Source organism: Fukomys damarensis, unplaced genomic scaffold, assembly GCF_012274545.1.
Source record: "Fukomys damarensis isolate Sample0158 unplaced genomic scaffold, DMR_v1.0_HiC HiC_scaffold_1, whole genome shotgun sequence".
Classification (NCBI taxonomy): domain Eukaryota; kingdom Metazoa; phylum Chordata; class Mammalia; order Rodentia; family Bathyergidae; genus Fukomys; species Fukomys damarensis.
In genome coordinates this window covers 68453813-68480231 of record NW_022900913.1, presented here as the reverse complement: position 1 = coordinate 68480231, position 26419 = coordinate 68453813, and the positions used below count along the sequence as shown (strand labels likewise).

Genomic DNA, 26419 nt, shown 5'->3' with positions numbered 1-26419 from the left:
TTCAAATGGTGGCACTAAGTTCCCTTCCCTGGGAACTGGGCTTAGCAGCTCACTTCTAACAAATAAAAATGGGATAGAAACAATAGAACAACTTGGACTTTGAGTAGGTCACAAAAGGCACTCTGCTTCTGCCTTGCTCTCTTTACCCTCTCTCTCAAGGGAAGCCAGCTGCCATGCCTGAAGAACACTTCAGTGGCCGGCCAGCCAGAGGGGCTCATGTGGCAAGGAGCTAAGCTACCTGGGAAGTGGCTCCTTCAGGCTAGGCGGCTTACAGGTGACTGTAACATGGCAGACCCTTACACAGGTTCCTCAGCTGGAATCACTCTGCCCTGGTAGATTCTTGACACTCAGAGAAAGTAAATAATAGTAAATGTCAAATGTTTTCAGCTGCTAAGCTTTGGAGTAGTTTGCAGGGCATCAATAAGTAATTAATAAAGGTGGGTGTGGTGGCACAAGCCTGTAATCCCAGTACTTGGAAGACTGAGGCAGGAGGATTGAGTTCAAGACCAGCCAGCATTACATACACAGTGAGTTCAGGGCCAACCTGAACTAATAGCAAGATCCTATCTCAAAAAAAAAAAAAAAAAAGTAATAAAATCATTATGAAAAGCTTGCTGAAATAATAAAAGCCTAACCATCATATATTATTACAGTCAACCAGGACAAGATTCTGAAAAGCAGTCAGGTCAGAGGACACCAGGACACCCAGAGAACTGACAGAGCAATTGAAAGGTTTGTTTCAAGGAAGTGGCCAAAAGCATGCTTTCTTTTTAAATTGTCTCAACAAGACTCTTCTTTTGTTTTTTGGGTGTTTTTTTTTTTTTTTTTGGTGGGGGGGGTACCAGGGATTGAACTCTGGTCCTTGTGCTTGTGAGGTAGGCAGCGGCGCCACTAAGCTAAAACCCCAGCTCCAAGGGGATTCATTTTTGAGCAAAAAAAAAAAAATCTGCCTTGATTTTGTGCTATGTGTTGCTACATTTGTCCCTTTAACTATGGTTCCACAAAAATGATAACCAGTTTTGTTTCCTAGGTAAAGACATTTTTCCTAGCAATCTGAAAAGTTTATGTGATGTCAGTCTGCTGGGCTTCAAATAACACTACCAGCATTTATTTGCTGTGAGATTTTGGGGAAGTTACTTAAGCTAAGTCTCTTTCCTTCACCCCCAAATGGGATAATATTACCAAGCCGGACAAGTTAGTGCCTAGCATCTCAGTATTACACATTCAATAAATAACTGATGAAGCTGGGTCTGGTGGTGCATGCCTGTAATCCCAGCACTCGGGAGGCTGAGGCAGGAGGGTCACTATGAGTTTGAGACCAGCCTGGGCTACATAGTAAGTTCCTGGTCAGTCTCGACTACATAGTGAGACCCTATCTCAAAAAACAAAACAATAAATAAATAAAGTTAACTGTTACTGTTGTGATTGTTACTATTAACCAAATACTAACGACTTCCCTTTATTTGTCCCATCATATTAAATGTCATGATACAGCAAAATGTTAATCTTATTTTACAACCATTTTGAAACTCAGTATTTTAGAATTCTAACATCTCTGGATAATAAAATATGAACTTCTAAAAACTCCTACAGTGATTCATCAGAATTTTAATATAAAATGATAATATCTAATCTTGCAATACCAACACCATAAGAAGTTGTAGACATTTGAAGTGCTACATTACCAAAATGGTAAAATGAGGGCCAGGGATTTAGCTCAGAGGTGCTGCCACCTGCCTCACAAGTGCAAGGACCTGAGTTCAATCCCCATTCCAAAAAAAGAGGTAAAATGGTGTAGGCATTTAAAGCTCTTATGTAGTTAAACCAAACAGGCACCTAAAGCAATTTACTTTGCTATAACCACAGACTGGTGTAGTTTCTTCTTCAGGAAAATAACAGCAAAAAGGTTGAATTAACAGTTCAATCCAATGTTTTTTAAAAAACCCAAAAACAAAACAGGAAAAGGCTGAAGTCGGCTGAAAAAGCAACTAAAGTCATTCTTTCCTCTTCCCGTTAAGCCCCCACCCTGAATTTTTACTTTCTAGTAGAAAAGTCTGGGAAGTTCCAGTGAGCTGGCCGGCTGCCAACTCCACAATATGGCAAGGAGCTTTGGAGTAAAGCTCTGTCCAGGGGTCCCTCCCTCCCAGCAGCTCCAGGCGCCGGGCCTGACAGGCTCTCTGAGAGGGAATCAGGACTGCAGACTTTCTGGCTCCACAGCCATTGTTTGCATGGCTGCGTGCTCCTTATCCAGAGCCTGGATTAGCATAAGAATATTGTCCTTTCCCTTAACAAGCAACTCATCCATCCCTTCCCAGACTCTGGAGCCTGTCGTCAATCTTACACTAACAGATACACTACAACTGGAGCAACTACCCCCACTTTTTTTAAAAATGTCTATGTAAACAACAATCTCACTCAAATCCAAACACAAACCCGGAGAAACCACTTAAAGAGTTGTGTGAGTGTAATTGAGGGGATAAACCGGAATCTTACAAGTCCACAGCCTTGGAGTCTGCCCGGGCTGTGATCCTGCTAGGGGTGAGGCATTGCTAATGAGGCCTTCAGTGTCTGACAGTAACATCACTCAGAGCCAGGAGTGAAGAGCTCAGGTTCTGGATGGAGCAGTGTGTTTTATCAAGTCATTCCCTCCTACCTTGTCTTCCTCATCTTAAAAGAGCAGATTTCAACACCACTTGAAACTGCTTTCTCTCCATTTTTCACCTCTCCTGGGTTCAGTTTACTCACACAACACAATCCACACGTTTAAGTTTTGTGTTTCTGCTCAACTGTTCCTTCTCTTCATCTAAATACTGCACTCTCTCCTGACCCAAGATAGTGCCCTCCCCAGCATGAGTACAAATTCTTCCAGAACCACAGGGGTAAAGACCAACTATAGGAGCATCTGATACGGTTGACACATATGTAGTTTTTTTATATCTCTTACCAATGGACCTGATCTTAGACGCACAAGAAATGTTTCCTGATTTCCACAAAGCACTTTTGTTTAAGTGTATTAAACAAAAAACAAAACAAAAAAATTAAAGCCTCACAAACATTTAGAACTAGACTGTACCACACAGCACTTATTAGCATTTCCGTGCTCAGAAGGAATTCTTAGTGCCTACTAACTGTTAATTTAAGAAGTCTGTGTGTTACTGTTGTGGAATAAGCACAAATAACAAAAACAGTAGCAAGAAAAAACTACTCACACAGACACAGGACACACACACAGGGAAAGTGAATCAATAGCTGCAGAGATGCCCGGACGGGAAGAGCATCTGACCATCCTAGGTATGGCCTGCGAAATGGCAAACAATGCAGTGTTTCAGCATAATGTGGGGGTGAAGCCTCGGGGTCTGACATGAGACAGATCTGGGTCTTCTGTGGGGAGTAAATGAAAAGAAATTCATGGTATTTCATGGTGTCTGTTTAATTATGCTAGCACACCATCATCCCTGTCTCTCTTCCAATGCACAAGTTACTTCTGCAGGCATTATTCCATCTATATGACCTTCACAGTAAGTAAAACTACTTGTTTTACAGAGAAAAGGTAATTTGGGCAGTGAAAGAAATATGGTGAGTTTCATGTACTGTAGCTGGTCATGAGAAGGACAGAGAACACAAAGTGCAGTGTTTGGTACATCTACTAGGAAACAAGAAATGTTCTCTTACTGAACCATGTAAGATGGTATTCATCTTCCTAACTCTGTAAGGAGAAAGTGAAGCTCAGTGAAATGAAGAAACTTCACCCAACAAGTAAGTGGCAGGTCCACTGCTGAAAAAGGCAAAATTCTACTCTTTACTGCACAAAAACGAGTTGGTGGGAAAGGAAGGAGAGGAAAACTAGGAAGTATGGCATCTATGACTATACCCCAGACTCAATGGAGCTGGGACATGTCTCTCACCAACTGGCTCCCTCACAGGCTATACCAACCAGGCAATCAGAAAAAGTTGGAGGCAGTGAAAACACTTCCTGCTTTCTGGTCTCATTTGTTGTTCCTGTCAGAGTCACCTGAATGACACCCTCAACTGGCAGCGGCAGGTGGCTAGTTCCCCCAGTGCAGCTCCATGGTTCTGAAACTCAACCCTCAGAGAAGTAGGGACTGCCCCTCAGGCTCTAGCTCCTATCAATTCCAGGTTCCCTTAGCTCTTTCAACTCCTCAAATCCATGCAGGCAGCTCCCTGTATCAGATTCTCTCTGCTGAAATAACCATCATGGCTGGGTTGTCCTGCCATTCCTACCTCACACACACGCACTACTGGGTAGCAAGGGCTGAGAGACAGACCAACTCTGTCACCTCAGACCTGCTCTCTACCAATGAGGACTGGCAAGACTTGCTTCCTTGATGCATACATGCCCCAAGTGTTTCAAAGATATGTTGGCTCTTAGGGGTTCTTCCAGACTTAGTATACTTCATTTTTTCTCACTACAAATAATTTCAGCCTGTCAGAGTTGAGTAAGCTGTTCAAAACTGGTTGGACTACATGGCCTAACAAAATGGAAACTTGGTTATCAAAACAGAGTTCTCATTTTCTCAAGTAAACCACATTTAATCAAAGACTTTCAGATTAACATAAAAATTAAACCGTTATTTCACTCAGGAAAACAAACCGAAGTATCTATATTTTTATCCTCAATATGAGAAAAAAGTCCACCTTCTCCTAAGCTGATCTAGCAATAGGCGAGTGGCTTGTTGGTTGGAAGAATGTCTGCGATGACAGGACCAAGAGGAGATGCAACACCATGTCCAGGGTCAACTCATCAAAACCTTCTCACCCAGATGCCAACAGTGCCATCCTCCTCACCGAGAAGAACCGATTTTTGACTACAGCACTGCCCCAGTCCCGGAGGTTCCCTCACAGTTCTAGTGCTCATCACAGTAATGTCTACCTGTAGTATCTTCCTCACCTGACTGTGCTCATCGCAGGCTTGCACAACTCAGAGTGATGGAAAAATCAATCATTTCTCTTCACTTTTCTTCTATGTTTACAACTTTTTAAAAATTCAGAGCATACACCTCCTCCAAGCTCTCAGAATAGAGGCTCGGTTGTAGGCCAAGCCAATCCACATTCTCTGCCCTCTGTGCCAGGAGGAAAAATTCAGGGGTGAGATGGACTCCTGCTGGGCCTGTGGGGACAAAGTCACCCTTTGAGTATGAATAAGGACCCAGCAGTCTCAGAAGCTGCCAGCAGCTAGGTGGACCCAAAGGGGAACCTCTGGATGGCAACAGGAGATGGAAGAAGCCAAGTCCCTGGGACCTAGCCTGAAACCTGAATCACTTAGGACTTTTCAGTGACTCCCACATTTTAGGTCAGGGAGAGTCAGTTTTACTGTGGCAACCAAAGACATTCTAGCTGGTATGAGGATTAATGGGAAAGGCACAATTGAGTATGTAGTTTAGATTAGCATAAAATTAGAAAATCTGACTAAAGTAAAACACTTCCTAACACATATGTAAAGAAACAGGCTAGGATAAGAAGGCCAATTATTTTAAGATGACTAAAATAGTAAGAAAAAAGTGACTCAGTAATGTAAGCCACTGTATAATTTATTATTTCTGATATTTCTCTCACTCCCCAAATTTGCTAGGCCCTTGGTTCTTCCTCAGCTAACAGTCTCTTCACTCTTCTAGCTTCCCAGGCATAAAATCTCAGTCACCTGGTGCAATGGCACATGCTTGTGATCCAAGCATTCAGGAGGATGAGGCAGGAGGATGGCAAGTTCAACTCCAGCAACACAGTGAGAGACACTATCTCAAAATTAAAAACAAAACAAAAACTTTTTTTAAAAATCGGTCATTTTTGGTCATTCCCTACCTCCTCCTTATATCCATATTGTATCTTATCAAATTTATTGGTTCTGCTTCCCAAATCTATCCAGAAGCCATGCACTCCTCATTCTCTTCACTGCCACTCAGTCCAAGCCATTCCTATCCTTTGCCTAGATGTCTAAAACAGACTCTAAGTGACCTCCCTGTCTTCCCTTACCAACCATAGATTCTCAGCACAGCGGCTAGAGTGGTTCTAATGACAGGCATCTTAAACTACATCCCTTCCAATGGTGAGATGCACTAAGGGCAAGCTCAAGTGTGCAGAAGTCCACCAGATTCTGAGTTCCACTCAACTGAGTACAGCCCTGGCTGCAGAGTTGAATGTCTATAGAGCCTGCTGCCTAACCAGCTGCCTGTCATATTTTTCTTGGACATCTGAAAGGCCTCTGCCCAGCCTCTTCTGAGCCTGCTCAAAGCCCTTTTTTATTTCCGGTGCTCTGTTTGTCATTGCAGCACTCTGTCCTCCCACCCTGCAATGCTGCTTTTTCTTCCCACCAGCACACTCTAATTCCATATATCATTCACTCCACCATGATACTGTATGCCATGTGTTCCAGGGAGGGGGCTGTTTTGTTCACTTGGGTACCTCTGGCACCTAAACAGTGCCTGGCATACAGCTGGTACCAAGGAAATGACTTCATAGGGCAGAAGGAATTAAATGTTATGCCAGTTCCTTTTATTGTATAGATACACCAGACCTTCCCAAAAGAGGGCAGAGATAAGTGATCCCATTTCCTTATCTCAACACAACTGAAAAGATACAAAAAAACCATACTACTTCGTTTCACTCACTTCCAGCTCTGACTTATATCAAGATCCAGTGAGGAAAATTTTCCACCTTGGGTTTGAGGTACAAATTAAGGGGCCTTTAGGCATAAATTCCCCAGTCTGTAATACTGCTGAGAGCACTATCTGAATCCTGCAGCAAACGTCTGGTGAGCAGGCTGGAGGAAAGACTAAAGATGGCTCAGGCCTATGTGTGAACCCTAAGTCTCCAACTGCCCTGTGCAAGAGCAGAGGGCGTGAAGCCCTGACTTTTAGCAATGCTCCCCTGACAGGCATGACCCACCATCTATGGGAAACTACAAACTTGCAAGCCTGCAGACCCCAAAACAAACACCCTCGAGATTACAAATTCCTGCTGAGCAAACATGAAGCCCGAGTTTACTCCTTGTGGATGAAACATCTACACTTCATCTTCTTCCCTCTGTGTCAGCGGCTCAAGACAGGTTACGAGCTGGTTTAGGATATATTCACTAAGAGGTTTTAGGGCATTTACTTGTCCTTATTTGTTTTTAGTATTTTTAAGTTCAGACAACTTTCTGATTTTTTCTAAGATATCTAAACACTTATTTACTTTGCCTTTTTATTTTAAAGGACAGTGAATAGCAAATAAAAGCATTACTTTGCATATTATTAAGCTTTCTACAGATGAGTGAAAATAACATCTTTCTACATGTATGGTTTGGTGATGTTTTTCAGACAGCTTTGTGAGGCAGTTCCACAATGGATATACACAGTTCTTCATAACTCGTCTTCAATGCTAACAGTGAGGAAAATCTCACAACTGATGAACATAACAGGTCAATTCCCATATGGTGGTATTATAAGCAGTGCTGTAATAATTAAATTTAAATAGATGTTTTTTTTCTGGTTTTCTATGCAGACAAGTCCACAGGAAACATTACATGAAGTAAGATTCTGAGCTTAATGGGAAGTTTGGTAAATTATCTAGTAACTTTTATTTGTTTGTAATACCTACGATTAAATACAGGGCCTTGTGCATGCTAAGCAAGCATTTGAATGCTGAGTTATATCCTCAGCTCTTTTTTTTTTAACTTTTATTTTGAGAGAGGGCTTTACTAAATTTCCCTCTGTGCTGGCCCACAACCTGTAATCCTTCTGCTTCTGCCTCCCCAGTGGCAGGGATTACTGGTGTGTGCCACCACACCCAGTGACAGTGTTTCGGGGTGGCACTGGAAATTGATTCTAGGGCAGTGGTACTGAACCTACAGCACACGTGCTGCAGCAAGCACAAAGAGCCCTCTCTGTCGACATGCGAGTCAAGTCACCCCAGCAGCTGAGCATTGGATAACAGATTTCTTTTTCTAAACTAAAATCTCAGTATTCAGATTTAATTGCAGTAGTGGCACTTTATGATAAATAAGTGGGTTTGGAGTTGCAGTTTGGGCACTCAGTCTCTCAAAGGTTTGCCATCAAGACCTTCACACTGCTTATATCCTAGCCCTTTTAACTTTTTACTTTTCAAAGGGTCTTGCCAAGTTGCCCCAACTTGCCTGGAACTCATGATTTCCCTGCCACAGCCTCCTGAGTAGCTGGGATTAGAGGTGTGTGCCACCATACCCGAGATAACTTTTTTTTTGGGGTGGGTACAGGGATCAAACTCAGGTCCTTGCACTTGCAAGGCAGGTGGCGGAACCACTCAGCTAAATCCCTGGTCCAGAGATAACTTTTCGATTTTAACCACTTTGATTTCCAAAATACAAAACACTGATAGAAGTAGAATTTTTTAAAACTCAAGGACAAAAGAATAAACTTTAAGAAACTAAAAGACAGTGCATTATGTAGAGTGTATTAGTCACCATTCCACCGCTGGACAATACACCTGACACAATCTAAGTAGAAAAGACTGATTCTGCCTCATGGTTTCAAAGCTTCCAGAACACCAGCTCCAAGGGAGAACCGGCATGGGGAAAGAGCCTGGCAAAAGAAGCTGATCACCTGAAAGAAATCCCTTCCGGGTCAATGCCCCAGTGACTTACCTCCTCCTGCCAGGCTCCTCCTCCTAATAGCACATCCAGCAGCTAAGAGCTCATGGATGGGCTAATCCACCGATCAGGTTGCTGCCCCCACCATCTAATCACCTCCCAAAACCCCACCTCTCAACTTGTGAGCCTTTGAAGGTTTTTTCCTAAGGGTTTCAAATTGAATATTTTATTAACATGGTAGTTGTCTGCAACGTGCACACACACTCACACACTCGGTATGATCTGCCTGGGGAAAATGAAAACTTTTTTAAAAATGGTTTTCATTATTATAGGCAATTATGTCCACATCACTCACAAAGCTATTGCCAAATCTGTCCAAGGAAGCAGTTTGAGGATGGGGGAGCATCTTCAGAAAAATTCAATAGTGGCATAGCAGAGCTCTCAATATGAGAAAGCTGACATAATGTGGACTTTTGCTATGAATTTTTTCTTTTGCAAAGTGTGGGGAGAGGTTTATAAATGGGCAGAAAATAAAAGAAGGTGATGTGCAGTAGGCTTTTGCAGTCAATTTTCCTCACAGTATTGTGCTGGGTCATTGAGAAAATGCTCAGTCTTTCTCTGGAACCAGTTTCAGAACTTTGCCAATTGCAATGGTCTTACCTTCATCTCTTAAGGTTAAAAACCCATCTGAGGGAAGTCTTTAAAGGTTTCAAGGCAGATGGTTCCTGCTGTCTTTAAACGAGCAATGCATACTTGATCCTGTTTCACAAAATGGGGCCGAGTCTTACTTTTTCTCCTGATTGTCTATGAAGCAAATAAAAGTTTTATTTCAACTTCCTCAATACAGGTATGAATATGCAGCACCACGTTATATCCTGGGCAGATGATGGATTTGTACTCTATAATCACTATCTGGGCATCAAATGTGCATCCAGAATTACAAAGATTATTAGGATCACAGAGTATGAATCCTGGACGAATCTCCTCCTCTTTAATTCCTTTCAGCCTGATTTTGAGAGTTTCACCTGGGGCTACAGAATCTGTCTCTATATCATCAGAAAGTATTCCAAGAACTTCCACATTGTGCTTGTTTGGCATCATCACAAGTTGCTGGCCTTTACAAATAGATCCTGATTCCAGCATTCCCAGGACCACAGAGCCCATATTCTGTACTTACCCACAATTGGCAGCCTGACTAGTCCATCAACTGATCTATTGAAGTTTGGCAAGTTATCCAGATAGGGAATAAATGGTAATCCAATGTACTAAGGACAGAAATCTGATTGCTCTTTGAGATTTGCTTCAGTCAGTCCTCAGCAGGGCATAAAATGAATGCCCTTTTTGGGACTGAAGCCAACCGTTTTTCAAAAATGGCACTAGCTTCTCTTTACATTCTGCATATCTCTCATTGCTCCAATTTACTGTTGGATTATCCATCTTATTTATAAGTACAATTAAGTGTTTTACACCTGCTGTCTTTGCCAACATTGCATGTTCTCTGGTTTGTCCTCCTTTTTCAAATCCAGTTTCAAACTCTCCTTTCCTAGCTGAGATTATCAGTTCAGCCAAATTGGCTTGAGAGGTACCACCAATCATATTTGGAACAAAACTCTTATAGCCAGGGACATCCAGAATTGTCAAATGCTTCTTTTCTGTTTCAAAATAGGCACAACCACTTCTACTGTTCTACCCTTGTCTCGTTCTTCCTGATTTGGGTCTAAGGCCCAGGACAAGTATCAAGTTTCTCTATTTTTTCTTTAGCTTCTCTTTCATATTTTTCAAGTGTCCTTTTGTCAACCATTCCAGTCAAATACATTATTTGTCCTCCAATAGTTGACTTGCCCGCATCTACATGTCCAATGAATACTACACTTACATGTTCTTTCTCAGAAGCCCCTCCAGTGCAGCCCTAGATTCATGTTTTGGTATTTCCTCTTCCTCCTCCATCATTTCCTGGGCACTTTCTTCATGTGGCCTTCCATTCCTCAAGGAACCACCCCCAGGCTCTGCTTCATTTATTTCTTCTTTGTGCTCCCATGATTCTTCAGGAGACATTTCCATCTCTCCATTTTCTACAACAGGTTCTGAAAGTTCCGTGTTAACAGATGAATTTGAACTTTCACACAATAACGACTGTTGCTCTTCAGGGGATTCCACAGGTAATTCACCTTGGTAGTTTTCAACCCTGTCTCTGTTTGCTTCCAGCTATGGAGCACGGCAGAAGACCAAACTACGAGTTGAAGGTATATTTTTAATTCAAGCCATAACAAGTACATTATGTGTCAAATATTTTAATATCAGATGTGTGAACTGCTCCTAAATTAATTCTAAATTTAATGATACCCCCTTTCACTTTAATGAAGTTCTCTTCTACTCTAAGGTTGCTAAGCTAGAGTTTTATTGTGGATGGAGCTAAATTTCATCAAGTGCTTTTTTTCCATCTAGAGACAGGGTCAAAGGGTTTTTCTCTTGGGATTCATGAGATGAATTCATCATAACCCAAATTAAGAGGCTGGCTGAAGAATAAACTGCCCCTGGGGTTCTTCACGAGTATCTGCGAACTCTTTCATGCCTCTCTGGAGAGCTGTGCTCTGGTCAGATGGGTTTGTACCAGCCACAATTCATGCCAAGATTTACTCTGTGCTTTACTGTCTTGAGAGGGGGTGGGACCTGTAAGAGTTGATTCAGTCATAGTACTGTCCCCTCCATCACAGGATGCTATGGTCTGAATCTAAAACATTTCCTGAAGCTCTTATGCTCAACGCCACCACAGTGTTCAGACGTGGGGCTTCTGAGAAGTTTCTGGATCACAGGGCTCTGACAGCATCACTGAAATAACACTGGGTGGTGGTGACAACTTAATGGAAGTGGGACTGGGGGAAGAAGCAGGTACCGGAGACAAGGCTAGCAGGGCCTATCTTGCCCCCACACCTGTCTTTCTCACCATGACATAAGAGCTTGGACCCTTCCACTACAAAGCCATACCTTGCCACAGACCCAAAGCATAATGAACCAGCCAACCACAGTTTGAAACCTCTGAGACCATGAGCCCAAATCAGTCTTCTCTCAGTATTTTATCACTAATACTGGGCAGCTCATTAATACAAAGGTCCAGTAGGTAATGTAGGTACTGAGATAGTGGGCTGTTATGAAGTCAGCCCACCACCTACCCTCACCTGCTCCCACATGTCTCTCCTGCCTGTATTCCTTCCCACGAGACCCACAACAGAAGTGGCAAAGACACAGCTGCATTCCCAGCTAGAACCATGAACCAAAACAAACTTTTTTCCTTTATAAATCATATGGCCTCAGGCATTTTGTTGTAGCAAAAGAAAATAGATAAAGACAAAGTGAAACCTAACTCCACTGTGTGTAGACTACAGTAAGTGATTTCCTCCTAATAAACAGAGCAAAAGGCCAGGGATAGTGGCCATGATAGCACAAGCCTGTAATCCCAGCACTCAGGAAGCTGAGGCAAAAGGATCACTGGGAGTTTGAGACCAGCCTGGGCTACAGAGTGAGTTCCAGGGCAGTCTAAACTACATAGTGAGACTGTGTCTCAGAAAAAGAAAAAGGGCAGGGATATAGCTCAGTGGCACAGTATCTACCTGGCAAGTGTGAGGCTCTGAGTTCAATTCCCAATACCAAAAAAAAACCACCCCACAATAAAAAGTGACAGTGTGACTTCCCAGTGTAACTCTTAAAAAGCATGGCAGCTTCCTCTTTCTCTTCTTTAACTTGCACACTCTGTGGAAAGCAACTGCCATGGTGTGAGAATACTCTAAGTCTGAAGAGGCTTAGTAAGGAAGGAACCAAGACTTCTGCTAAAAGCCATGGAGTGGCCAACTTGGAAGTGATCCTCCTGCAGTCAAGTGACCAAGTGACCACATCCCTGCTCTCTCATGAGACAACCTTATAAACTAACCCAGGTGGACTACAAGCCAAGCTGTTTCTCAAGTCCTTCAGTGTTTCAAGTCATTATGTTTAGAGAAAAACTGTTCCAAAGCAATGATAATTTATACATTAGTCTTGGATTCTTGCACTGTTTTAATTTGTCATTATTGTTCAATAAATAATGATTAATCTTTGTCCCTGGTTCCCAGAAGAAAATCTCTAAATCCCTGGAACTTCCTGGGTAACATGAGTGTCACTGTTATTCATGAACTTCATGGATCATTCCTCAATTTATGCCTCAAGATGGGGCTGGACACTAGAAGTTGACTTGTGTGAGCAGAGGCCAGGGCCTTGGGCCAGCCAGCCCTCTTGAGACGGGATAGCAGAAGACCTGAGTTGTATCACATGGCCATTTATTCCATCATGCTACACATCAACACACCACACTGGTGAGCTTGTTGGCTGGTGACCATCCTGGCATGTTGATCCCAGAGAAGACAGTACAGGTAAACACATGCCCAACTCCCCACCCTCCCACCCCCAGACCCTGCCCTGTGTCCTCCGTAATGACACTAAAAGTAAACTGCTTTCCTGAGTTTACGAACCATTTCAGTTACTTATATAACTCAACTGCATTTGCAGAAACCCCTGGATATGCAGTCAGTTAGGGGCACATGTGGCTGAGGCCACCAGACTTGATACTGGCACCAGCAGGAAAGGTGGTCAGTCTTGTTGGGGACCATGCCCGTAAACCTGGTGCTAACAAAGCGGTATTAGTCAGTACTGTAATATGATATGTATGTAAACACACAACTGATTTGTTTTCCTAATTTTTTGTTAGGTTTCATACAAGCAAGATTGGTCTATAATTATTTTTCATATTATCCCTATCAAGATTTTAGTAGTCACATACAATAAACTAAGAGACTTTCCTTATTTTGCTGTTCTCTGAAACTGTGTGTAAATTTGAACATCTCTACCACCTGAATAGTTTAACATGTTCCCACCAGCTCAAACCACAAGTATGACTGCCCCATCAGGCAGCTTGCCCCACTGGTGGTACAAATGGATCTAATCACTTTTATTGGTCTTTTTACTAATAAAATGAATAAAAAGACAGGACAGTCATACATGTACCACCAGTAGTTCAAGCTGCCTAACAGCAGGACACACAAATTATTGCTCCATCATGAATGTGTTTAAAGAACTCACTCTTTTTTGGTACTGGGGATCGAACTCAGGACCTCGCACTTGCAAAGCAGGCAGAGGAACCACTGAGCTAAATCCCCAGCTAAAAGAATTCACTCTTAATATCATCTGGGCCAGGGACTTATCTGTAAAGTATATGGAGTACCTCTTTTCACTAAAAATTCAATCTCTCTAATAGTTACAGAAATATCCATGTTTCCTATAATCTAATCAATTTTATTAAATCCTAACTTTTTAGAAAATTGCCATTTTATGCTGTAAAATTTGTTGCTACAGTTATTCCAAGGTATTTTCTGATTTTTTTTTTTTAAATCTCTTTCAAATCTGGAATTATAGTCCCTTTTACATTCCCAATATTATTTTTTCCTTGACCAATCTTTCAAGTGATTTATATTAGCTTCTGTAAAAAACAAACTGTGACTTTGTTAATCACCTCCACTGTACCTGTTTTATTTTATTTTATTTTTTGGTACCAGGGATCGAACTTAGGACCTTGCACTTATAAGGCAGGTAACAGCACCACTGAGCTAAATCCCTGGCCTCACTGTAAACTTTTTAAAAAGTTTATTCATCATTTTCTCACCTATAAGCCAGAAGCTTAGATCAATTTCTCTCTGCACCTCAGCCTTTCCTTCTAATGTGGGAACAGCAATGTACCTGTCTCACAAAGCAGCTGTTAAGATGAAATGAGAAGGCCTTATCAGGAGTGTGCCTGGGACATAGTACGGGCTTCTGTGTGTGGTGGTTTTTGTCTTCAGCACCTCCTATTTCACTTTACTTGAACTTACTCTGTTATTGGTTCCTTAAATTCAATTACTATTAATTCTTTTTAAAGATGAGTGTGGCTTTGGTATAGCACAGAAGCTTTAATATGTTCTAATTTTCTTTGCTATTTAGTTATAGATATTATTTTTTTCATCTGTGGAATTTATACAAGTGTCTAAATTTCTGTGTGTGCTCATGCATGTGTGTAAACATGCATACGACTTGTCACTCACTTCTAAATGCATTTGTTGTTAGAAAGCACTGTTGATAATATGCGGAAATATACTGAGAACTTGAGGTACAGCCTAGTAAGCAAATGGTCACTTCCATAAAACGCTCCCTATGTGCTCCAGAGAATGGCCATTGTTAGGGGAGGTGTTTTCAGAGTAATTTCTAAAACCTAATGACCTGTCATTCTGTTGGCTTAAAACCCACAAATAACCTCACTTCACATATGGAATGAGCAAGACTTAAGAATTTGTACAGCCTTACCTCTGCCAAGCCATCGTTGTGCTCCTACTGCACTGAGACAAATTCCTGCGTTCTCTCCACCATGGCAGCATCCCCTTCTAGCTTTCCAGACCTTGGCATGTCCTTCGTGCTCTCCCTTATTCCTCAACAGGTCAACTATGATCAAAATCTGATCTACAGGGCTGGGGATTTGGCTCAGTGGTTCCACTGCCTAACTTGCTACACAAGGACCTGAGTTCAATCCCCAGTACCACACACACACACACAAAAAGATCTGATCTACAAATAACCTTCTGTAAGTGATCCTTGCTCACTGTGCAAGTGAGGTGTCCCATCTCTACTCTTGAGAACTTCCAGAAATGTAGCAGAGCTGCTTCACAGATCTGACCAATATTCATTCAGAAGCCCTTTACTGGGGTTGAGTGGTAGAGCTCTTGCCTGGCATATTCAAGGTCCTGGGTTTAATCCCTAGCACCACAACATAAAAACAAAAAGTACATCTGCCAATTTACTTTAAGAAAAACAGTAATGGTCTCTTAAAAACTTAGGTTATAAGGAGGCAATGTGAATGGAAGAGAGTATGAATAAACTCCTTTGCCTTCCTTTCTGGAGCAACAGAGTAACCAAACAGCCTGGCTGATGTTGCTGAGAATGTGAATCCTGGATTTCTCTGCAGGAAGACAGACTGTGCAGTTATGTTTCCAATGGTGCCCAAGGGCACAGCCATAGTAAACACACTACTCATCTTTTCTACTAGTAGGAGCTACAGAGCTTGCTGCATGCAGGCCCTCAAAAGGCTGCTAAACCTCATAGATCTTGGCAGGCCCAGAGACCTCCCAGAGCAAACTGCAGGGAAGCTTTGTACTTGGGTGTGTCTGGAAACATGGAGGATACCTGCCTCAGCTCAGTGAGTGGGCAGCAGTCTGTGTGCTCCTGAATTCCAGTGCCTACTGGACATTGAATAGGTACAACTATTGAACATGTGAGTAGCTCAAATCCCAGGAACAGACATAAAACTCCTCTCAAGGGAACTTAGACTAAACTTAAAATCAAAACCTACTAAGCAGAACTAAGGGATTAGGTTAACTCAGAAGCTGTCAGTTTAGGTGCAATTGCAAGGAGAGAAAATTCTCAGAAAAGTTGAGCTGTGGAGTAAGCTGCCCTGGTATTATGGCCTATAGACTCAAACACCACCAGCATCAGTGGTGGACTAGAATGCCGTGTGGCTTTCTGGCCATCCCATACTGGATAGCTGAAGCTTAGAGCTAGACTTGTTGACACAAACCATTACTTTTAGGAAGACGGTGGATTGCTGAACAGCACAGAAACAGCCTCTCTGAGATTTGGGGTACAGATGCTATACTATAGCAATGTGAGGAAGAGAAGGAGGGAAGTAGGTCCCCAGGACCCAGAGAGGTTCTAAAGTGAGAACGGAAGCCCATAAGGAGAGTGATAAGAAAGAGTTCAAAGAAGAAGGAGGAGGTGGCAAGCAGTGCTTTCTCCCTGAGCCCTGACTCACTGATTAGAAAGGGCAGCTCAAAACTGAAGATACACAGTGACTACTGGTGACCCCAAGGTCCTCCACAGAAAAACAGCATCAAAGGAACAGAGCAGTGGACTCAACAGACTTCAGTAGCTCGTGAGTGATTCAGATTCAGGGAGCCTCTATGAGAGGGCAACTGGACAGTAGTCATCTTGGAGAGAGGCCAATTAAGCTCAAAATTCAGAGGAGGTGTAAAATGACTCCATCAGGGCAAAGTGGACTTTAATTCAGTAGCAGGTCACAGAGCCAAGTTCAAGCCTGCAGGGAGCCGAGTTCTAGCTGTCAGAAGACACATAACAGTGTTGCTGAACAAATCAGGTTCTAAGCTCACAGCAAAGAGGTGCAACAATTCGACATCCACCCACCTAGACTCTCTGAAGTGGTGAAAGTAACAAAGCAGATGAATGAAGCTCTAAAAAAAAAAATCAAAATAGTTTCTTAGATAACTGGAGATGATGACCATAATGAAAGATATGATTAATTCCCATATCAGAAAAACAGATAAAATTTTTAAAATGGAAGAGCTTAGGAAAATGATGAAAACTATAAACACCTAACATAGGAAAGAAATGGAATACATGAAATAGATTCAAGCAGATATTCAGGAGATTAAAAATTCTATTGAGAGTATAGTACATGAGCAGAATGAGCCAATATGAAGACAGAATATCAGGTATAGAAGACAGGATTGTGGTTAGTGATTGTGAAAAGAAAGATCTCTTTAAAATAGCAAGAGACTACAAAATCAATTATCCAACAGCTGCTAGATGATGCAAAGAAAAATAATGTAAGATTGATCAGAGTCAATGAAAAAGCAGGAGATAAGTATAAACAACATAAAAAACCTGTTGACAGAGTAATAGCAGGGAAAAAGAATTTGACATACAGAAAAGTGAAGCATACAGAACTCCAATGCACCATGATCAAAACAAAATCTACACCAAGGCATATAATAGCCAAGATTCCAGAAATTCAACACAAAAACAGAATATTAAATGGTGTTAGAGAAAAGAAACAAACCGCCTATAAAGGCAAGTCCATCAAAATCACAGCAGACTTCTCAACAAAAACCCTCAAATCAAGGAAAGCTTACAGTGAAGTATTTCAACTTCTAAAAGAAAACTACCTCCAAACTAGACTGATGTACCCTGCAAATTATCTTTCAAAATTCATGGAGAAATAAGATAATTCTATGACAGAAATTCAGGATCACCAAACCAGCACTCCAAAGTGTTTTGACAGACATTCTAGAATAAAGAAATAACAAGGACTACAACTCCAAAAACACCAACAGAATGAATCTACCAGACAAAGTGTTCACCAGAGGGGGGAAAAGAGAACCAACGACAGGAAAATAACATGACAAAGATAAGTCCATAAATATATAATTCTATGACAGAAATTCAGGATCACCAAACCAGCACTCCAAAGTGTTTTGACAGACATTCTAGAATAAAGAAATAACAAGGACTACAACTCCAAAAACACCAACAGAATGAATCTACCAGACAAAGTGTTCACCAGAGGGGGGAAAAGAGAACCAACGACAGGAAAATAACATGACAAAGATAAGTCCATAAATATATATATATATATATATATATATATATATATATATATATGAGTTATAACCATCAATGTAAATGGTCTCAATTCACCAATCAAAAGAAACAGACTGGCAGAATGGATCAAGAAGCAAGATACAACAATATTCTGCATACAAGAAACACATCTGATTTGAAAAGAAATTCACAGACTGAAAGTCAAAAGATAGAACACAATACTCCATGTGACAGGAGCCTGGAAAAAAGCAGGGGTAGCTATTTTATTTGTAGACAGGGCAGATTTCAAGCCAAGAATGATTAAGAGAGACAAAGAAGGTCACTACATTCTTGTAATGGGAACAATCCAAGAGAAAGAGATAACAATCATAAATATATATGCACCAAATAGCAGCACACCCAACTATATAAATAAGCACTAACACAATTGTAATGGGGGACTTCAGTACCACACTGTCACAAATAGGCCAACTAAACAAAAAATTTTTTAAAAATCAGAAATAAAATAAACTTTTGAACAAATGGACTTAGTAGACGTCTACAGAGTGTTCCACCCCACAACATCAGAATACGCATTCTTCTCAGCTGCACATGGGACATTCTCCAAAACAGACCACATACTAGCCCACAGAACATGCTTAAGTAAATGCAAAGGCACTGAAATTATCTCATACATATTATCAGACCATAGTGCAATGAAATTGGAAATCAGTGGCAAAAGAAACCACAAGAACTTCATAAACACATGGAAATTAAATAACACCCTCCTGAACAACCAATGGGTCACAAATGAAATTAAAAAACAAATTAGACAGCTTGTACAATTAAACGAGAATGCCACTACAACATATTGGAAGTTTTTGAACTCAGTGAAAGCTGTGCTATGAAGGAAATTTATAGCAGTGAATTCCCGTAACAGAAAAACAGAGCGGGCTCAACTAACCTAATATTGTACCTCAAGCTTCTACAAAAAGAAGAGCAAGTCAAGCCCAAAGCTCATATGAGGGAGGAAATTATAAAGACCTGAGCAGAAATTAATGTGATGGAGGAAAAAAAAAAATCAAAGAATCAATGAATCTAAGAGTTGATTCTTTGAAAGATTAAATAAAATCAACAAACCCTTAGTCAATTTTATCAAAGAAAGGAAAGACTCAAATCTATGCAATCAGGAATGAAAAGAGTGAAATCTCAACAGATTCTGAAGAAATCCAGAAGATCAATACCTACTTTGAGAAAGTGTATTCTAATAAGATGAAAAAAACAGAAGAAATTGAGATTCCTAGATGCATATAAATTACTAAGCTGAATCAAGAAGACATACAAATTCTAAATAAGTCAATATCAATCAATGAAATTAAAGATATAATTAAAAAACCTACCAAAGAAGAAAAGCCCATGCTCTGGAGAGACTGATTCACTGCTGAATTCTACAAGAAATTTAGAGAAGACTTAATGCCTCTACTTCTCAAATTCTTTAATGAAATTGAAAGGGAAATAACACTCCCAAATTCATTCCTGGAAGTAAGCATTACCTTAATACCAAAGCCAGGGAAGGATCCAACCAAAAAAGAGAACTACGGGCAAAACTCCATAATGAACATAGATGCAAAAATCCTCAATAAAATACTGGCAAACAAAATGCAGCAAATCATCAAGAAGGTTACATACCATGAGCAAGTAGGATTCATGCCAGGGATGCAGGGATGGTAAAACATATGCAAATCAATAAATGTAATACACCATATTAGCAGAGCCAAGAACAAAAAACATGATCATCTCAATACATGCAAAAAAAGTAGCTCAGTTGGGTGTGGTGGTGCACACCTGTAATCCCAGCAATCTGTGAAGCTGAGCCAGGATGATCACAAGTTTGAGCCCAGCCTACGCAACTTAGCAAGATCTCTCACAACTAAAGTACAAGCTATAGTTTATAACAGCTAAATCTTGGAAACAACCCAAATGCCTATCAACCAACCAATGGATAAAAAAAAGTGAGTTCTTTTTCTTTTATACAGTAGAATACTACTCTGCCATAAAGAAGGATGAGCTTGAGACATTTCTGGCTCAATGGAGAGAAACTGAAAGTGAAAATTGGACTAAAATATATAATAGGTATTGGGAAGGGTAAGAAAATGTTCACATGGGAAGAGAAACAAGGGTTTGGGAAGGGAAAAGGAGGGAAAGGACAAGAAAAAAGTAAAAATAAAAGGAAAAAATAGAAACAAAGCTTCTGTATATAGGGAGGGGAAGAAGTCTTAAGGGGTGGGAAAAAAAGAGGCAGGATATATCACATACAGGTGAAAATTCCCTATGATGAGTATTATCATTATGTATATCTAAAATATATCAAAAAATGTTTTGCTTAAAAAAAAAAAGAGAGAAGCCAAGTCAAAATTAAAGCACATGCTAATGGCCCTATGGGCATCAGCATAAAGTGCCAGCACCACTAAATACCAGGTAAAAGAGGCATTTGACTACAACCCAACTTCTGATGAGGACTTGTTGTCTGTGGCTATCAATGGCTTCTGCCCTAGATCTCTTCAAGCTGGAGCCACACACAGGTCAGTGAATGAGCCCGTACTCAAGCAGAGGGAGGAGGGCTTTACATAAGACTTTGCAGCACATGAGCCCTCCTATGAAGGCAGACTCCATTACCAGTGCTGCTATGGGCCAACTAACAAGGGAGGGTGTAGAACAGATGCTTACTCCATGCTACTAGGTCTACCTTCTCACCTGAATCCGCATATGAAGGTGACAGAAGCACCTCCCAGTCTCCCAAGGCAGCAGTCAGCCTCAGCACTGTGGCAACAATGGGGGCTGTAGCTACTCCCACTGACCCTCCCATATCAAGAACCGCTTTTCATGATTCCAAAAACCTCAGCAGCAGTGTGTATAACAAGACACGCGGGGTTTGAGAGACCAGTGGTGGAAACTCCAGCAGACACATCTCTGCCACCTCCTCTCCCTGCAGCTCTGCTAGGTGGTCCTACATACTATCTAACCACCTGATGTCCAGGGAGGGCTGAAGCATGGTTTGATTTTGCTAGCCAGATATGTTTCCAAAATTAAAGAAGACAGCTCAGCATCTGAGGCACAGCCACAGAAGTACTTGTGCTGAAGCTCAAGAGGACCTCAGCAAACAGTAGGTGACAGTCAGGGCCAACTGTGCATGGTGGGACCACATAGGGATCCCAGGGAACCAAAGCCTAGTGCCCCAGTGTAATGGCTCAGCACATACATGATGGAACTTTTCTCTCTTCTCTTTCCTTATTCTCACTGTTCCCTTTCTCTCCCTCTGCTGCCTACATTCTTTTCTCAGGCCTACCTCTCCAAAGAACTCAAACTAAGATGCAGCGAAATCAAAATTCAAACTGAAGCAAGCTGGCTCCATTGCCTGTGCTTCTGAGCTGAGGATGCTGCTCTTCAAAACAGTAAAAATGCAGGACCGTACATCTGGGACATAACATCAGAAGCAATGAGTTAAATGTAGTATGTACAGATGTTTGTAGTGTTGAGAGAAAACGGTGAGAAAAGGTAAAATATTTGTAGCAAAACCTACTTATATCATGTAACACATAACTACCCATAGCAACACAATGTAAGGAGGCATTTATTCAGGAAAAACACAGCAAACAAATTAGAGTTGTACAAATTAGAGTTGTTTCCTGCGGCAAAAAGGGAGGAAAATGGGAGTAGATGGCCAAGGGAAAGAAGAGATAAAATCAACTGAGGGCCTTACAGAAAACAATGCAAGTTTTCTGTATGAACTAAGGTAAAGATTTACTGCCGCTTCTGAATAGAAAGAATGGGCAAAGCACTGTCACCAAGTGCAGAAGTTACTCATTAGTGGTCATGAGCAAGAGGTTATCCAAATAAATCTTTTCCAGAAAAATGTCTGAAAAGTCACCTGCATGTCACCAAGAGTAAATTCAGCAGACTTTGGGGAAAGTGCTGTGACTACTGAGATACAAGTGACACAGAGGATCAATGGATAGATTGACAGGCAGGTAGCTAGGAAGCCTCCCTGTTATTCACAGTGAAATCTAACACCAGGCCTTAAACAATAAAGAAAAAAATATTTCAAAGATAAAACCTTGGGGGAGGCCATTATTTAAGAATAGTTAGGAGAAAAATTGTGAAGAAGTAGAATTTGAAAAAGGATCATGGATGTAACATCACAAGCAATGAGTTAAGTGTGGATCATGGAAAAAAGGATTTCAAGAAAGAAAAATAATGAGAAGTTATCTAGCAATCAAAGGACATAAGCCCCAGAAGCAGTATTTTCAGAAGGGCAAATACAAATGCCTGCCAGGCAGACTAAAGACTTGTAGCTGCGATGAGGCAGCAGAAAGAGTGAGCCACACCAGGAATACACAGACTGCCTCATGAGCCTGCGAAATGCCTATCCCTGAAGAAGGCAAACTCTTCACCTAGAAATCAGAGTGCCAAGGTGGATTTTTTAAAAATGAGCTTGATTCCCTGAAAATACTCTTAGAATGGCTTCTTTCTTTGTTTCTGGCATTACTGCAGCCCCTACTTCTTAAAACTATAGTATTAGTCAGGCATGATGGTACACACCTATGTAATCCCAACATTATGAGAGGCTGGAGGAGGAGGATCCTGGCCAGCCTGGGCAACTTAGTGACTTAGCAAAGATCATGTCTCAAAACATTTTAAAAGGGCTGGGGGTGTGGCTCAGTGTGAAGGCCCTGGTTTCCCTCTCAAGTGCCCTGCCCCACAAGTTGTAGCATCACTATATAAAGAAACTAAAGAAGCTCAAAGGGACAGTGGCAATATAGAAAGAAATTTTCAATCTTTAAGAAAGGAGAGTTTTCATATTACTCTATTATCTTCTTAAATGTCTTCTCCTTACCTTGAAGATGTGGCTATTAAAGTGCACTTCCAATTTTCTTCAAACAGCTTTGACCTATGCTTCCATCTCATGAATTCCAAGACAGTATTAAACTGATGCATATTTTCATAAATCTGGGGGGAAAGAAATTTATTTAAGAAAGAACTATTATTTGTCAGAATAAGGTATAAAAGCAACACTAAAAGTATTTCACGTGCAAAATTACACATTTTCAAAGTAAAGTTTTTAGAAACCCATCAATTTACCATTTTCCCCAACCTCTGAACAAGTAAGCATGCTGTTAATTATGTGTGAAAAAGTAACCACCTGTAAAATTTCCACATTAGGTTAACATTTTGAGGAACAAAACACTTATCCCAATATGAAAAATAAAACAAAACAAGAACTGCTGGAAATGTACAATTCTGTAATATTCCGTTTCTTGTTTAGACAAAAATATATTTAACTGAAGCCGGGCGTGGAGTGGTGGCGCATGCCTGTAATCCCAGCACTTGGGAGGCTAGGACTGCTGTGAGTTGAGACCAGCCTGGACTACACAGTGAGTTCCAGGTCAGTCTAAACTACATAGTGAGACCCTGTCTCAAAAAACAAAACAAACAAACAAACAAAAAATTTAACTCCTTAATGCATGTCCCTTTTCCTCTTTTATTACAAAGTGTTAATAGCCATCCCAATTACTACTTAGAAGCTTAAAACCTTCTAAATAGGGGAGGATTTGGCCCAATTCCATGGGACAGATCTATGCAAATTAACACTGTCATCATGACCCTAAATGGCTCATGTGACATTCACATATCTAAAAAGATGAAAACAATTTAATTTAATTTTTAATTATGTATGGTGTTTATTGGAGATTTTTTTAAATGTCATTGACTGTATCTTTAGCTAAAACGTCAAACTGCAAAGTATTCTGTTTCATTATTTAAGGACAATTTTTTAAAGCTGTATGAGCACTACCCACGTCCCACTGCAAGGTCAACTGTCTTTGTCTTCAAGACCACTTACAAGGATCATTTGTGTCATATTGAGGTTTGGTTTCCTGGCAGTAATGACTACACTCCCATTGAATGGGCAACTTGAACCAGCTAGCATATCAGATGGCAGTCTTTCTTCAGGGCAGGAGTCTCTACCAGGCAGACAGGCTGCCGAGATCAGCTCAATCTTTCCTGGTCCACACAGAGACCTGACCCTGAGAGCAGTTAGGGTGCTTTGTCTGCACCAGTGCCTTCTGATACAGTGGCTCCCCACAATGGACCCAGCCCTAACAGTTTTCATCACACTCATATGACTGGAAAACTTGCAGGCTATCACTAAGAAAAATGAGAGAAGGCAGAAATGGAAATCTGGCTTTCTTATTTCTTGGTTTTTCTGTCCCCCTGGATATTCACAATCTTAAAGAATTTCCCTTATGTTAATCAAAACATAAATGCATTATGATTCCATTTTAGAAGTGGCATTAAGATCTTCCACAAAAGCCATTCTTTGCCAACAACACTATTTCTCCCTTAAGGCGTGTGAAAGGAGAGAGGTAATCATTACCCTAAACAAAGTTCAGGTTAATTTATTCACATAAAAGTAAAGACAGCCCATCATCAATATTGATATGCCTCTGTTTTAAATATATAGGGCAGGATATCATGCCACATGCACTAACTAGGGAGGCGGATGCAGGAGGATGGCTACAATTTTGAGGCCAGCCTGGGCCTTATAGTGAGTTCAAGATCAGCCTAACGAGAAGTGAGGCCTTGTCTCAAAAAAATGAAAATACATAAAAGAATTTTCAAGAATACCATCTTCAAAGTCCAAAACCCAAAATTAACTCCCTCCTTTCTCACATGCACAAACATTTAACAAATATCGGAAGACTTTCTTTAAAAAAGTTGAGCCTAAGGAGCTGGAGATATAGTTGAGTTCAATCATACAGCGCTTGATAAGCACACATAAGGCCCCAGAGTTCAATCCCAGCAAAGAGGGGAGCTTAAGACACACTAAGGAAAATCAAGTAAGACTTGACTTTATTACTCAGATGTAGAAGGCAATCAGAGGAAAACATATGCTTTATAATATTGGTCTACAAATCATTTTTTACATATCAGACACTGTATGAATAAAATAAAGGTCAGAATATTTGCAATATAGTGCTACAGTAAATGCAAACCAATAAATCTGTATATTCCTGAGTACGTGATTTACATAGGCTGAATGTTCCAAACAACAGCAACCACTTAAGTTACTGTGTATTTTGCCACAGGCTTTCAGCACTTTAAACTTGAGCTCAACAAACACAAGTGACACTAGTCAAAACCAAACACTATATAAATATTAAGTAATTTTTTCACCAGAGATTTTTGTCTCCAAATTTTTCAATCATGTTAAATGTAGAAAACACACTAAAAAGGAGTTATTAGTTTAAAAGTATACCTGAGCATCTTAATGACTTGGGATCAAACCTTTCTAAACATATTCAACATTTTCTAATTTGGAGCTACCACTAGAATTTCCTCAAAACTAATTATTTGAAAATAAATGTGGAAAGTTAAATTTAGTCACACATTTCCTTTACAAAATACCTTCTACTGCCACCAAAACGCATACATCCCTCTTGGTTTTCAAAATTATTAAAATGGTTAAGTCTTAAGCCACCAAGGTACTTTAAAGAACACTACAGACTCCAGGTAGCTCAATGGTAGAATGTTTGCCTGGTACATGCAAGGCACTGGGCTTAATCTCCAGCAATAAAAAACATAACCAATACAGAAATGATAACAACAAACATCCAAGATGGATATTTGTTGTATTTGACTGTGAGGTGCTAGAATATCACCCACTGATTCCTATTTTATATAACATCTGATTTACAGAAAAGAACATGCCATAAATATGCTCTTAATGTATTCATTCTAAGCCAAAACTTATTAACATTTGAGTTTGTATCAGTTATCAAAATGTAATGGAATTATTTGTTTTTGGAAGAATGAGTAATACTGATTGTGGATTTTTTTTCCCCTTCAACCATTCCCAAACCCTTGTCCCTACCCACGTGTTTCTTCTCATTGAGTTCAGAGTTCCATACACTATTTACTATATAAACACTACAACTGTGTTTTTCAAAATCAGAACAAAATTACAAATTATATTTTACAAACATCTCAGTTGGGATCTTAAAACAAAAGGCAGTATTGTTACAATCTTTAGCACATTAACTAGAAAATACATTATACTGCAGAAAAGCAATACAGTCTTAGCTTTAAGTAACTCAAATGACAATATAATTTAGGTTAGTTTACTATTCACTTGTAAACACAACATAGAAAGGATCAGCTCATAAACAAGCTGTATTCTAAATATTTTAAAAGTTCACTTATCGATTGATTTTGAAACTCAAGATGCCTTTTCTCAAATCCAAAGATACAGTGGTACTAAATATTAAATAAACATGTAAATGAATTTTAGTGTACAATTCTTCCGCTGAAGCTTATTTCCTTATCAAACTAAGTTTCTTTTCCTAAAGATTTGCTTCTGTGTCCTAGAATCGAGCAATT

At 40.4% G+C, this 26419-nt stretch overlaps 1 protein-coding gene across 2 annotated transcripts in view; it reads right to left on the bottom strand.

Moving 5' to 3' along the window:
- Positions 1-22990, bottom strand: part of Bmpr1a (bone morphogenetic protein receptor type 1A) — a 55064-nt gene extending 32074 nt beyond the window's left edge. Inside the window, exons 1-2 of one of the 2 annotated variants that reach the window (XM_010622582.2) lie at positions 22878-22990; positions 9221-9364 (exon numbers count right to left, since the gene is read on the bottom strand). The gene's annotated coding sequence lies outside the window, so the exon portion shown is untranslated. The remainder of the gene's footprint in view (positions 1-9220; positions 9365-22877) is intronic. The other variant, XM_010622581.2, reaches the window with a different exon arrangement.
- Between the last annotated feature and the right edge of the window lie 3429 nt (positions 22991-26419).